Below are 13,432 nucleotides of genomic sequence, written 5' to 3'. Positions count from 1 at the left end.
GTGCATTAAGACATGAGCCCTGAGACTCCTAAGAATATGTGCGTAACAGGGCTCACGTTATAATGCACATAGTTCCGTTTGATAGAAATACGTCCAATTGGCGTAGCCTGTGTAGGAGTCGGTCGAAATTGAGGCGCTTTTCCAAGGTGCAGGAAAGAAGGAAGGGCTGAGGACTTTACTTGCCCAGAGGTGGCAAAGGTATGACTGGGGTAATAAATCTGCTCTCATACTGTGTCTCAAAATCTAGGCGTGGATGCAAATAATTATTAGAATAATTATTAATATAACTTTGCCATACAAGCAAAGAAACAGACCAATAAACTGAAAGCAGAGGCGGATCCAGCAATTTGGCAACACCGGATTTCCTCTATTTAAACTTATGCTAAATAATCGATTCTTGTCGGAGCATCTGGCCCCTCCAAGAATCGATATATTTCCATAGATTTAAATGGAGGAAATCAGGAGTTGCCAAATTGCTGGATCCGCCAATGACTGAAAGAAAAACTCCGATCGTGGAAGCCGTACCTACGGGCTATATGGACATACCGTCCGCGTTTCGAGCTTATAGCCGTAAGTTCCGGGCGTAGCACCCGGAGCGGTTGAGGCTACGGCTCGAGCACCCAGAACTTCCGGCCTATAGGCCCAGAATGGACTATATAGCCGGTAACTTTATTTTCAGTGTAGAAATCAGATTACGAGGACTTGAGCTCGCGAATTGGTCTGTCGATCAGCAACTGGCATGTAGAGATTTAAACCAAGTTTATTTGAATTCAATTTAAGATTAATGCAAATATTGACCATTCTGAACTACAATTCACTCTATTTCAATTAGAGGGGATATGAAAGTTGATATCAATTATGATTTACAATTATTACAGAAAACTATAATTAGTTTTAGCGGAGGATCGAGCATGGAGACATAAAGAGTGTCTTAAGCTGAGCGTCAATATGGACGACATGTTAGGAGACATTTATCGCACAATAACGCTCATTGCAGAGAGACGGGAGCGGTATCATTGGTTACTGGTAGACATAGTATAACACCAGGAAATGGCTAAAAATTGTATAGCTATCGAAACCGAAAGTACCTACTGTCACCAACAGTCATTGCAGTGGCGTGGCGTGCTTAGCGATATATCGATTGATCCGTCATCTCAACCAAGGTAAAAAGGATCGATTAACAGGATGTTCGCAACGAACAACTCAAAAATCGATCATTTACCATAGCTTCAAATGGGGAAATATCGATAGTAATCGATCATCCACGCTTCACCATTGAGTCATTGAATGGGCTGATAATGGCAAAACTTGAATAGAATGCATGTCTTTAAGTATTTAAATATTTTAAAGATGCAATAAAGTGTGTTTCTATAGCATCAAAATTTTGCCGTAAAAATGCAGGGAAACATGTATTTTTAACACACAATTGTCTTTAATTATCATGTATGTATGTGTTAAAAAATTGAGAAAAATTCCAGGCTCTTTATACAATCTCACAGTGGGTTTGAAAAAACCAACTGCTGTCCAAGGCAAGAGAGATATGACAATGATAAGAATATATTCTTACGTTTTTTGCATCAAATTCTTCGGCAATAACAGGACGATATCCGGCTGATTTTAAACGCACCTGCAAAAAAAAGAAGAAAATTAATTAACTTACTACGGAATGCACGCGAAGGGATCATGTTTCTGTTTTATTAGGGAAGGAAAAAAGGTTCCTTAACAAATGGAAATTTTCATGAGACATGCAAAGAAATGGCATGTTCCCTGGAGCAAAGTAGAAAAACCAGCGATTTATCAGTAAGTACATACATGGAGCCTCTTGGGTTTATGAGAGCAATCTATTCAAAAGTGTTGGTTCGAAGTCCGTTTTTTCAGGCGTTAAAAAAATAAACATTCCGAGTTTGATAACAAAGCCCATGCGGACCAAGATGACGTTGTCAATTTGCACCATTAAGTCAAACAATATCATTCTCGCTTCTCATATGTGCGATAGGGAACGAAGACACCGGTGCTGAGTTACAAGTTATTTTCATCGACATCACTATGTTAATTGTAGAAACTATAATGCACATTGAGGTTTTGTTTGAAGAAAATTTAGAGAGGAAATTAAACAATTGTTTTCATTGTTTTACTCACTATCACACTCACATTTGAAACTAATAAATCGAAATTAGAGCACTGAAAAAAAATTCTCGGAGTTTTTACCACGGTCCGTTGGTACCTTTACCATCTCACTTTTTTTTACCAATTATTGGTAATTTTACCAATACAGACCGGTAAGCTTACCTAAAAACCGGTTTTTTTACTGTATTTTTCAGGTAAGAATACCACTTTTATTGGTAATCAATTCCCGGTAACTTTGCCATTTTATCTCGGTAATTCTACCACAGTCGATAAAAAATATTGGCGTTTTTAACAAGGTCCAGTAAAATTACCGAGAAAGTTCAATAATGGACCACTAGAGAAGGTACGAATTTCAGCATTCTGATACATGTTTCGTGACTAAAAATTCACGTTGAAAACGATGCGCACAACAAAAATTACCGCAACAAACTCTTTACGAAGATATTTAATGATTCTTGATGCGCGAATTCAAACCACCCGCTCATGAAAACTCAATGCTCTACGTGATTCACATCGCGCGCTAGACGTTATCATGACAGTCTCTGCGACATAAAAATCAGGCAACCTCAATCTTGACACTTTGGCTCAGCTATAGCAAATTACTTATAGTTTGAACAACACACAGTGGGAAATGAACATTGCTCGATTGAGAAGCTTGCTGAAACCGTTGTAGTGCTAGATTTGACTCACGTAGAGCTTTGAGTTTCTTGTGAGCGGGCAGTTCAAATTCCTCTTAACCAACGTGAAATAAAAACGTTAATATCTTCGTTAGGAGTTGGTTTCAGTAATTTTCGTTGCGCGAGCCGTGTTCTACGTGAAATTCTGGTTAAGAAACATGTATTAGATTGCTTAAATTCGTACCTTGTCTAGTGGTCCATTTTACCGAGATTTCTCGGTAAAACTACCATTTCCATAAATAGGTAATTTTACCAAGAAGAAACTGGGATCAAATAGAACCCTGAATTCTTGGTAATTTTACCCTTTTCTTAGTAAATACACAGAGATTTTTTTTTCAGTGAGGGAAGGGCACAATTAAAGTCTAAAGGCTTAATAGAAGAGACTCACAAAACTACACTTGGTTTTCGATCTTTGGTTGCGGAGAAAATAGCCTTCAAGTCGAATCACATATTCTATTTATCTACGCTAAAGACAAATTTTAATTTAAAGAAATTCCCCTTTGATTTGAGGACATTTTTCGGGCATAAAACAATTTTTAAGTCCAAGAAATTTTTTTTTTACTCAAGGGAAAATTTACACAAGTGAAAACAATTTCTGTGGATTAGAAAAAAAAGTAATATTATTTGACTCAAAAGAAATTTGTTCACGTCGACTAAAGAAAAAATTTTCAACGCAGGAAAAAATGTAAAATCGAAAAAATGTTTGAGTCAAAGACACATTTTTCTTCTACGCAAAACATGCTTTTCCCCCATTTTCCGGTGTAATTGTGTTGATCGTAGCATTAATTTGTTAATATGATTGACCCCAACACAATTATCCCTATGATGCATAGGGTAAACAATTCAATTATTTTTCATGAATAAAATTGGCAACACTTCTATTACGGCTGCTTCTTGATAAGAGAAAGTTAGTGAACTGGTCTCGGCGTATGATGCACAAAAAAACTTGCATTGTATCCACCGTATCTTGGAATCAGGTGAATAGTCTTGCCAAAAAAAAGAGAGGATGTGTTCAGCGATGAGCTAATGAGCGGAAAAGCGATCGTGAGCGCGTTTTTTATCTCTGAATATTCATTTTTCCCGTTTGATTCGAGGCGTCGCGTTGGCTCAATTTAAAATAGGAGTGGCGCAAATAAGTTTTCAGATGAAAGATATACCATTAAAACTAGATATAAATGCGACTATAACAAGAGTTATATGCTAACGTCATATTTTAATTAAATCTTACAATTAGAATATTCTGGAGTGAGCACTCGCTTCAATAAAAAAAGAAAGAAAAGTAGTTAAGAAAATGAAAACATAATAATGAGCAAGGAAAGGCTATGATGATCTCTCCAGACACAAAAAAGCGGAGAAGAAGGTGTTAAACTTTTCAAGGCAAAGCAAACAATCATAGAGAAAAAAAATGATGTAGACTTTACAAAAAAATCCATGCGCGTGTGCTGCAAACCGTATGTCTAGCGCTTTTTTCGCGTTCCTATGATATAAGGAAAAAATAGACAATTTTACGGAAATTTCCCCATGCTCATACCCAATTTGATGAGAATAAAACTTCATCTCAAGCATTCAGAGTGGCCAAAACATATCCCTTAACAAGGAATTAGTCAAACAAGCTCAGAGAAAACTGCTGTATAATGGTGGATCAGGTCATTTTTAGGTGAAGTTTTGAGATAAGTGTTATTACCCTGACCCAAGACTAAAAATGCACACTTTTTATGCATTGTTAATGTCACACGGAATCTTAGAGAGGAATGCTATAAAGCAACCTATATGTAGGTATGTATCTTAGAGGGGAGGGACGAATATGATACAAAAAAAAACTACTTACACTGGGCTCCGTTTCTGGTAATGTGCGGTATGAATTTTGAGTAGACTTAATTGGAATCGTCACATTTTTTTTAATGGTTTAATACTTTCTTTTCAAATTTGGAGCAAATATCTCAGCACTCTTAACATTCTCAATTCAGAGCAAAAATTAACGTACATTGAACAGGTTTTATAAGACAATGCCTTGACGTCATCAAGGCATGACCTACATTTTGTCTGTATTCAAGATATTTATGGCATCATTCTCTCATTTTCATTTTTAACATATGAACGAGTTTTTCAGGCTGAGGTAGAATATATTTTAATGGGAATATATTTATGTATATTAGAATATATTTTATATTTTAATGGGGATTGGTGAGAGTTTGGTGACATAATGCAGATGCTATTAAGACAATGCCGGTATGAAAATATCAGAAACAGACAGAACTTAACTTCAGCTGGACCGAGAGTGAGAAGTTCACATGGAGCATGTCCCATATCGATCGAAGTTATTAGATTCAGTGAACTGAAACTTCGATTCGTCAAATTGAAGTTCAGCTCTGTCAACTGAGGCGGTCGGACTCCTCGATCGGATGAAGGCTTGAAATTGTTTTTTTGACAGCGAAACGCCTACAGAACTATTCAGTTCGTAAAGTCGAGGAATTTTTTCATCCGAGGCGTGCAAAGTGCACAAAAAGTATTACGGTTATTTGTAACTGGAACATTTAAAACATTTATAACCGTTTTTAGTTAAACTGAAGACAAGCAAGAAAGTATCGGCCTGGGAGTATATTAAACCCATGATAATAATAAAACTTGCGTAACCTTTATCAGCGACACAATATGGGAGCAGTTGTACTAAATAGTGATCGAGCTTTGAACCCAAGCTTGAACTTTTTTTGTATATCGCCACCATTGTTTACAACGCCTGATGATAGCGTATTTGAGGAAACGCAAAATGTAACATTGTTGACCATCCGCACATGTTTTTCAGCTGTCTTAAAAGTAATAAGACAAACTGAGAAGAATACAAACAATCAAAAAATGATACCATTTAGCCCATTTCTTTTTATTCTAAAACGGAGACTGACGCATATTTTTATTGTGTAAGCTATACATCCCCCACTTTCACAAAATCAACGTTATGCACTTGTAGGAAGGGGCATCCAGAAATGGAACATATAGCAAAAGCTTTCATTTTTCAAGATGGACAAAATGCTGTGCAGCTCTAACAGAGAGAAATGCAGTGCATAAAATAAATTTAGATTTGTTCAATACAATCCGTAAATCCGTGGATACCTACTATCATTTGTGTCTTTTTAAGTCAGCCGTTTGCGTGGTTTTTTGAAATAAATTAATCGTAGGTGTGGTGGGGATAATGCCTAATCTGGTTCTGGTTGTAAATGTAATTGATTTTTGTGCAAGTATGAGAACATTAAACTCATTTGCTCAAAGTTATTTTTGGGCGATAGGCGCCAAAACCACTTGAAAGGCAATATTATTCAAATGTAGTGTCTTTTCAGAGGTAAAACTCGAAAATGCAAGTCATAGTTCCCCACGAAACAATTCTCCATCATAGAATGAGAGAGTGCTGGCTCTTGATCGTGAAACTGCGGCGATTATATTGAAGAGAAAAAAAGAAAAAGTGGAAGACAAAAGATAGTGTAAAGTCGATTAAATCTGTACATCGGCAATTTAACTTTAAGATCTAGTAAAAACCGTTTAAATTTTGGCAAACTCCGAGAGTGTAAATATTGTGACGTACGGGGTGCTATAGACAAATCTTCAAAAACGAAAAAAAAAACAAACGAGAGGAACGAATTATTCACTCTCTAAAGTTGGCTGCAGGTGCTTTACACAAAGCCATTAAACAACAGAAAAAAAAGAAAAAAAAATTATTCACTCAACTTCCCGTTGAGAAATGGATCCCAGCAAAGATCTCGCGCTCACAAGACAGATTAAAGGTGATTATGGGGCCATGCATAAATGTTCAAAAAATATTTGCAGTTTAAGCGCTTTTGCGGCCTCAATGAATACAAACCTAATTTACAAGGTAAAACATTTCATTCAACTTTCTTTAAGGAATATAATCCAGTTTTACTTGATTTTGAATGCTATCACGCACAAAAAATTAAAGTTATGAAGAAAGTTGAATGAAAATAAAGGTAAAGTCTCATCAAATCGTAGGTATATTTTATAATGAGAAAAAGTGTTTCTGACAAATAATGCGAGCAATGTGATGGCCAACTAGTAAGTATTGAATCAATAATGTTAGTCCGGTGTTGAAAAAATATTATGTAAGGAAAAAATTTTACGAAAATTGAAAAAATCCGAAAATTTTGTTACGGTGAACTTTTAAAGGTATCGAAAATGGAATGCCGAGCCTGTCTTTCATAGTTTTTTGCTTCTTTCATTAGCTCCTTACTCCTCTCTCTTTCCGAGGAAAAGGAAAAACGCAAAATTGTTTGATTTTCAAGCGAAAAACTGAAAACGGAGAGAATGAGGAATCTTAATAATTAAAAGATTCACGACGACCAATTTCGACGACAAAAAAAAAACATCGGACCAGCGGGTCTACGTATAAACTAATTCCTTTGACCTCCATAAAATCATCAACCTTTGATTTGGAGGATGCCGAGGAGAAATTCCGGAGAAATTTAATCCGAGTCAATCCTCTTTATGACTTGCTAAAATATGTTTTTTTCTCGGAGCATATTTTTATTTCTCTTTTATCAATCCCGCCAAATTATAGAAAAATGCTGGAAAGTATCATCATTCGAGTATCTTCGTAAAAGTAGAGTCATTCTTTTAAAGTATTTCGAGAATTATAGTTTAACTTAGTGTTGTCGTTAGTGTGTTTCATTATTAAAGGATATCACGGATCATTTGCATGAAGATAAAAGTGTATCATGAATGCACTTATAGTTCAAAATATGGAGCCCTTTGTAACAGTTATGGTGATAAATCATCACTTTGGATAAAATTTGAATTTATAGGTTGGCTGCCTTTTTGGGCCCTAAAAGTTTCGTGACCTAACCTCAAAATTACCGACATGCCCGTGGTCTCCGTGTATGCAGTGGCGTGACGTGCTGTGCGATATATCGATTGATCTGTCCTTTAAACCTATGGCAAAGGATCGATAAAAAAGGTGTTCGCGGCGAACACCTTGGTAATCGATTCTTTCCCACAACTTTAAATGGGGAAATATCAATAATCGATCATTTACGCCACGCCTTTGGTGCATAGATACTCTAGCAGCACTGCCGTGCTAAGAAAGAACGCCGTATGAGCCTTTAGACGATGCCAAGCTTCCTCCGATAAAAACCGAAATTACTGGAAAAATTGTGACTATTATTTTCCAAAATTTTCAGACAATTTTGTACGCATTGAAATCTAAAATATCTGAAAATTTCAGGGAAAAATGAGCATGAATGTTGTTAAAAATACATGTTATGTCAAGGGAAATTTGGCTACTCTTGAATGTTCATACGGCGTTTTTCCTCAGCGCGGCAAAGCAGTGAAAGGAAGAAATTCAGGGCTGATACGCGTGGCCTGTGCCTCTACGATTGCCGATGATATGGAGGAGGTACTTTACTTATGAGCTGCGGTTGTAAGTTATAATGTCACAAAGTGGAAGAAAATATCAAAATAAAAAGTGCCTTCTTCCGTAACAAAGTGACATCGATTGGGACGATTTTCTATGGGACAAATCTTGGTGTGAATCGATTCGTTGAGGCGCGATATCACGGACCACATTTACATTATGTGAATAAGACTCGGCAAGGAGAATTTTTTACCAGCATAAATGATCGATTATGACTTTCCCCATTGGAAGCTATGGTAAAGAATCGATTATTAGGATATCCGTCGCAAACACCCGCATATCGATACTTTTCCATGGGTTTAAACGGCAGACCAATCGATGTATCGCAAAGTACGCCCCGCCACTGTTGATTACTGGATCGAAAGAGAGGATTATTCCCCGGTCACCTTAAGCAGCTCCGACCAACATGTCTACCGGTTTGTGAATTCGTCGATCATTGCATGATGATGCAGAAAATTAGTAGGAAGTACAAGTTTGGCAGGAAAGCTTAATTTTCCGAGGAAACTCTTTTCCATCTACTTCACTGAAACGCCGAGCCGCACTGATAAAATCGAATTCATCGGAACAAGATAACCGTTTCCTCGGCGGTCTGAGGAAAACATGGGTTCCGGCAGAAAACGATACAGTTCGCAAATTAAAATCTTAGGCATGAAGATGAAAATTTTTTTATCTCGTACAATTTTTCTAGATCTTGATTTTGATGGTTATCCATTCATACTAAATTAAATCGTCCGCGAAAATTTCTGAGGATACGCCGTGCTAAGGAAAAACGCCATATGAACATTCGAGAGTCGTCAAATTGCTGTAGATAAAACATGTATTTTTGGGGGAAGTTATGAATATTCCGCCCTGAAATTGTCAGATATTTTAGATAAAATTGCGAACAAAATTATCTGAAAAATTTGAAGGAAAATATCCGCAATTTTCTAAGAAAACTTGGTTGTTATTGAGGTAAATCTGGCAACGTCTACAGGCTCATACGGCGTTTTTCCTTAGCACGGCATATTGAAGGGAGTGTTATTATTTGTCGTTTCCTTCACGAAACAACATAACTCTATTCCGAGGTTGGAAATTGGCTCAAACGATTCAATTTTTACTAAAGAGTATACATGCGCATTTTTATTCAAAATTGTCTGATTTTTGCATGAGGTAAGAGAGAAAATCGGTGAAGTATTCAGTTGGAAATGCCCAAGAATGTCCAGATAAAAGTGCAATTTTCGAAGGAAAAGGCAACAATCATGTAAATGTAGGCAAACCAAGCTGAGGATGCGACTATTATAACACCTGGGATGCGTTTGTGCCTAAGCATTAAAATGAAGGCGAACTAAGCCCTGGTGTGTACTTGGATCAACGCTTTAAACCATAGTGTTTTCGCCCTTATTTAAACGACGACGGGCCGAGAACAGCTCCCGTGTGTTGATAAATGTAGTTGCATCCTCACGAATGAGTCTCATTGATTGATATCACATTTTTTCATCAAATGCTGCTGGTAGAATCTTCCACACGATGAGCTGCACTTTTTTTTTCTCAAAGGAAAAAAAGAGCAACTCGTGCCTAGCTAAGGATAGGTGTCGTTCGAGAATGTTTTTTTTTCCTCTTCCGCTGAAACCTAAAAAAATGAAGTAGATTAGTTTCTGCATGGTTTTACACCAAAATTGGGTATTTTTAAAGAAATAGATTGAAGTCAAACGGAAAGTGGATTAAACACGCCGAGAGTAAAATTCCTTGATGGTTGTAAGTATATTAATTGTTAACCAATATTTTTAACTTTTTTCAGCCATTGTTCCCTGATTCCTTTGCTCTCACCTAAACCTCCTCAACCAAGACTTTCGAAAGTAAAGCAGCGCTTTACAAAAACAAAAATCAAAACATGGCTGGAAAAAGTTAAATATATTACCTAGTGAAAAAAGGTTTACCTCGCTCAAATTTAACACAATTTTTTCATTCTCGGTGTACCTACATCCTAGCTCGGAATTTTAAAATCTCGCTTTTAGATGCAACGCACTTTCATATTGTTTTGGTACCTGAATCTTTTATCTTTCCCTCGAAATTAAATGTCCTTTGATTTAAAGTTATTTTCCGCGCGAGATATTGTCGCACTGGAAAGTTCTACCGATTAGGCCGGCACATCTGTTGAAAATTGCACTTTTCTTTTCAAAATACTTTGGCCCATCCCTTGATGCATTGGGTCTTTTGTGGCTTGCCCAATTCCGCTTCACAAAATACCTTATTGAAGGAAAAAAATAAAAAATAAAAAAAAAACGCATAAGATTGAACGATAAATGAGCCAACTCGGGTGGGTTCTCCATTGACCGTAGACTATCAATAATTTATTTCACAATTAGTGAGTTTATCATCATGGTGACGCGCATCTCTTAGACGATCCCAGAGAGTGGACCACATGAGTAATGAGGGTAAGTTGAATTACCTTGATAAGCAGTTATGATCCTTTGTGATAAATTGTGTTGATAACGGTGACGAAAGGTTAGGAACGAACTAGGACGCACTGTTGGGTTTACACACTACGCGTGGAACGACCCGGTCAGCTGACTGAGCGATCGCGATCGGCTCCGGTTTTCGAACTGAGCTCGACTTGGGACTCGCGATGAAAGCGGCACGAACCTCTCTCCCAGCTGACGACAACAAACAAACTGAACTGCCCGCCGCGCCGATCCACACACAGACTTCGCGGACGGTACGCGGCTTTCGCTGATATTCGCCGGTAGTCGCCGCGTGGATCACGGATATCATTCACAGCGTGGAGAAATTCAATCGTAAAAGACTGCGGATTTGGGATTTTTGGGCCCCTAAGCGCAGTCTGGGTGCGAGCCCCCCAAAAACATATCTTGTGAACTATAGTAATAGAAGGGGTCTGGGAGCCTGGCCTGAAAATTTTAAATTTATATCCGCCTTAGTTACAATTTGAGACACTTGCAGGTATAATGAATTTCGTGTTTAGATGGAAATTACTGGATGAGCTGAACACAAAAATACCCTTTGTTCAAGAATTGAGCAATTATTGAAGAAGATATGACAAAATGATGTAATCTGATAAAATACGCGTGTTTAAAAAGGAAATGCCGCCAGATGACGTCACAAGACGACGCATTTTTTCACTTTTAAATCTATTTTTATACTATTTCCCCAATCAGAAAAAAATATTATAAAAAATACTGTAAAATCAGCTCTTTAAGCACTTTCAGATAGACTAGTAAAAAAGGTGCATGCAAATTCTCCATTTAAGACATTTCTTGAGTGACAATGTTAATGAGTGAGAGGAAGGCGAGACGGCCTCAGCAAGACTTACCTTTAAACTTAAAGCGTAGACCCTTGGCTGGTTAAGGGGGCGCAATGTGATATTTCCTGGTAGGGCATCTCCTGCGTGGAGAGAGGTTCAGAAAATTTTGGCAAAGCGGCACAAGTTTACGCTATTTTCAGGTTCAACGTTTATTAATCGTACGGAGTAAAAATTGCAAAATTGAGCGTATCGAAGTAACCGACAGGCTTCTGAAATTATAGAAAACATGAAAAATTAAAGCCACTAGACGCATCCAAGCACCGTTATTTCCAAAAAAACGAGCCAGTGCTGCGGTTCACGCGAGCTTAGGATGGGGGTCTGCAAATCCATCCTGAAAAGAGTCAGACAAGAACCTGAAAAAAAAAGGACGAGTATCAACACAGTCGAATACAGAAAAATCGTATTCGGGCCTCTTTTTAAACTTTTTCCCCAAATCTGAGCGACACCTCATTGACAGCATGCGGCAGAGCATTGAGAGCTCACGCCTCGCGTCATCGCGCCTTCAATTTTTTAGATACAGCACGGACGTCCAACAAGTACGAATAGTTGCATCTCTGCGCCTTCGTAAACGCGCATCCTTTCCCTTCCTCTATTTCCATATTGTGTTTGTTTCCGTTTCTCTTATTTGTAATGGTGCTTCAAGCACTACGTGAGTAACACATCCGAAGGTAGGAGAGATGTGTTCCGGCCCCTTTTTTAACTTTTCTTCCGAATTTGATCGACACCTCATTGACAGCATGCAGCAGAGCATTGAGAGCTCATGCCTCGCGTCATGGCGCCTTCAATTTTTCAGATACAGCACGGACGTCCATCAAGTACGAATAGTTGTATCTCTGCGCCTTCGTAAACGCGTATCCTTTCCCTCGATTTATTTCCATATTGTGTTTATTTGCGTTTGTCTTATTTGTTATGGTGCTTCAAGCACTACGAGAGTAACACAGCCGAAGGTAGGAGAGATGTGTTCGGGCCTCTTTTTAACTTTTAAAATATGTTTAAAGGTCTCTCAAGAGGTCCATAAAGGGTGCGTATGTCTAAAAATCAAACCGACTATCGCTTCTAGGGGAGTTACGATAGCGAATGGAGGAGGGGGATGATAAAGCGCCTGTATGTCAACAAAAAGGTGAAAAATTCACAGAAAAGTGTTAACGCTTCAGGAAGTAGTTCTTGCACCTCTGTTCACCATATCATGCGTAAAAGCACCTTTCTTTACCCCTCACTCTCTTCTTCCGTTCACTTAAGGAATTTTCCGCACATATTCTCGGTAGTACCTAATTTTTTTTCTCTTCTTATTTTGCTATCTAGAGTGGCGCGTTTTCGGCGCACCAAGGGGGCGTATCTGCCAATGGTAGATTGGCCTTATAGCCAGTCCGAGCCTGATACCTTCAATCCTGCATTTTTACATGTACTTTGAAGAATATATTATGGCATTTTTATTGGAAGTACATGATTTATTTTTCTCTCACCTTCGCAGTCATCTCAAACGGCTGGCTCGTGCGTAGATGTGAGGTACTCACTTTTGGCTAATGGAAAGACTGAAATGGCTCCTGAATTTTAGGATTTTACTGGGCTATAAACTGTTGAAATAGTTGCATTTTAAGAGGTTTCATTGATCAAAGGAGGAAAACGAGACGAACACTCAAGGAAACAATTGAATCAGTGAGAACGAAAACACATCAACTCGGTAACTCTAAAATCCTCAATTTTCATTAAAGACAATCAGTTTTCATAAGGGTCATTGAAAATAGCGAATCTGTTCCAACTTGGACCTTTAAAGTTTCCTTAAGTACTTGTCTCTCGCACCAAAAATTTTCTTCTTAGACTTACTTCCTTACTACTGTGCAGTTTTGTGTGTGTCCTCGTTATTTTCGTTTTTTCGAGATGGTGTGTTTTCGTTCTCACTGATTCAATTGGGAATGG

General features: G+C 37.9%; 1 protein-coding gene across 2 annotated transcripts in view; it reads right to left on the bottom strand.

The window, feature by feature from the left end:
- LOC109036519 (fatty-acid amide hydrolase 2-A) overlaps window positions 1-10,887 on the bottom strand; it is a 72,859-nt gene extending 61,972 nt beyond the window's left edge. The window contains exons 1-2 of one of the 2 annotated variants that reach the window (XM_019050808.2): window positions 10,646-10,887; window positions 1,568-1,627 (exon numbers count right to left, since the gene is read on the bottom strand). The gene's annotated coding sequence lies outside the window, so the exon portion shown is untranslated. The remainder of the gene's footprint in view (window positions 1-1,567; window positions 1,628-10,645) is intronic. The other variant, XM_019050800.2, reaches the window with a different exon arrangement.
- Window positions 10,888-13,432: the final 2,545 nt, after the last annotated feature.

Source organism: Bemisia tabaci, chromosome 4 (genome assembly GCF_918797505.1).
Source record: "Bemisia tabaci chromosome 4, PGI_BMITA_v3".
In the NCBI taxonomy this organism is placed as follows: domain Eukaryota; kingdom Metazoa; phylum Arthropoda; class Insecta; order Hemiptera; family Aleyrodidae; genus Bemisia; species Bemisia tabaci.
This window is presented reverse-complemented; position numbering and strand designations above follow the sequence as displayed.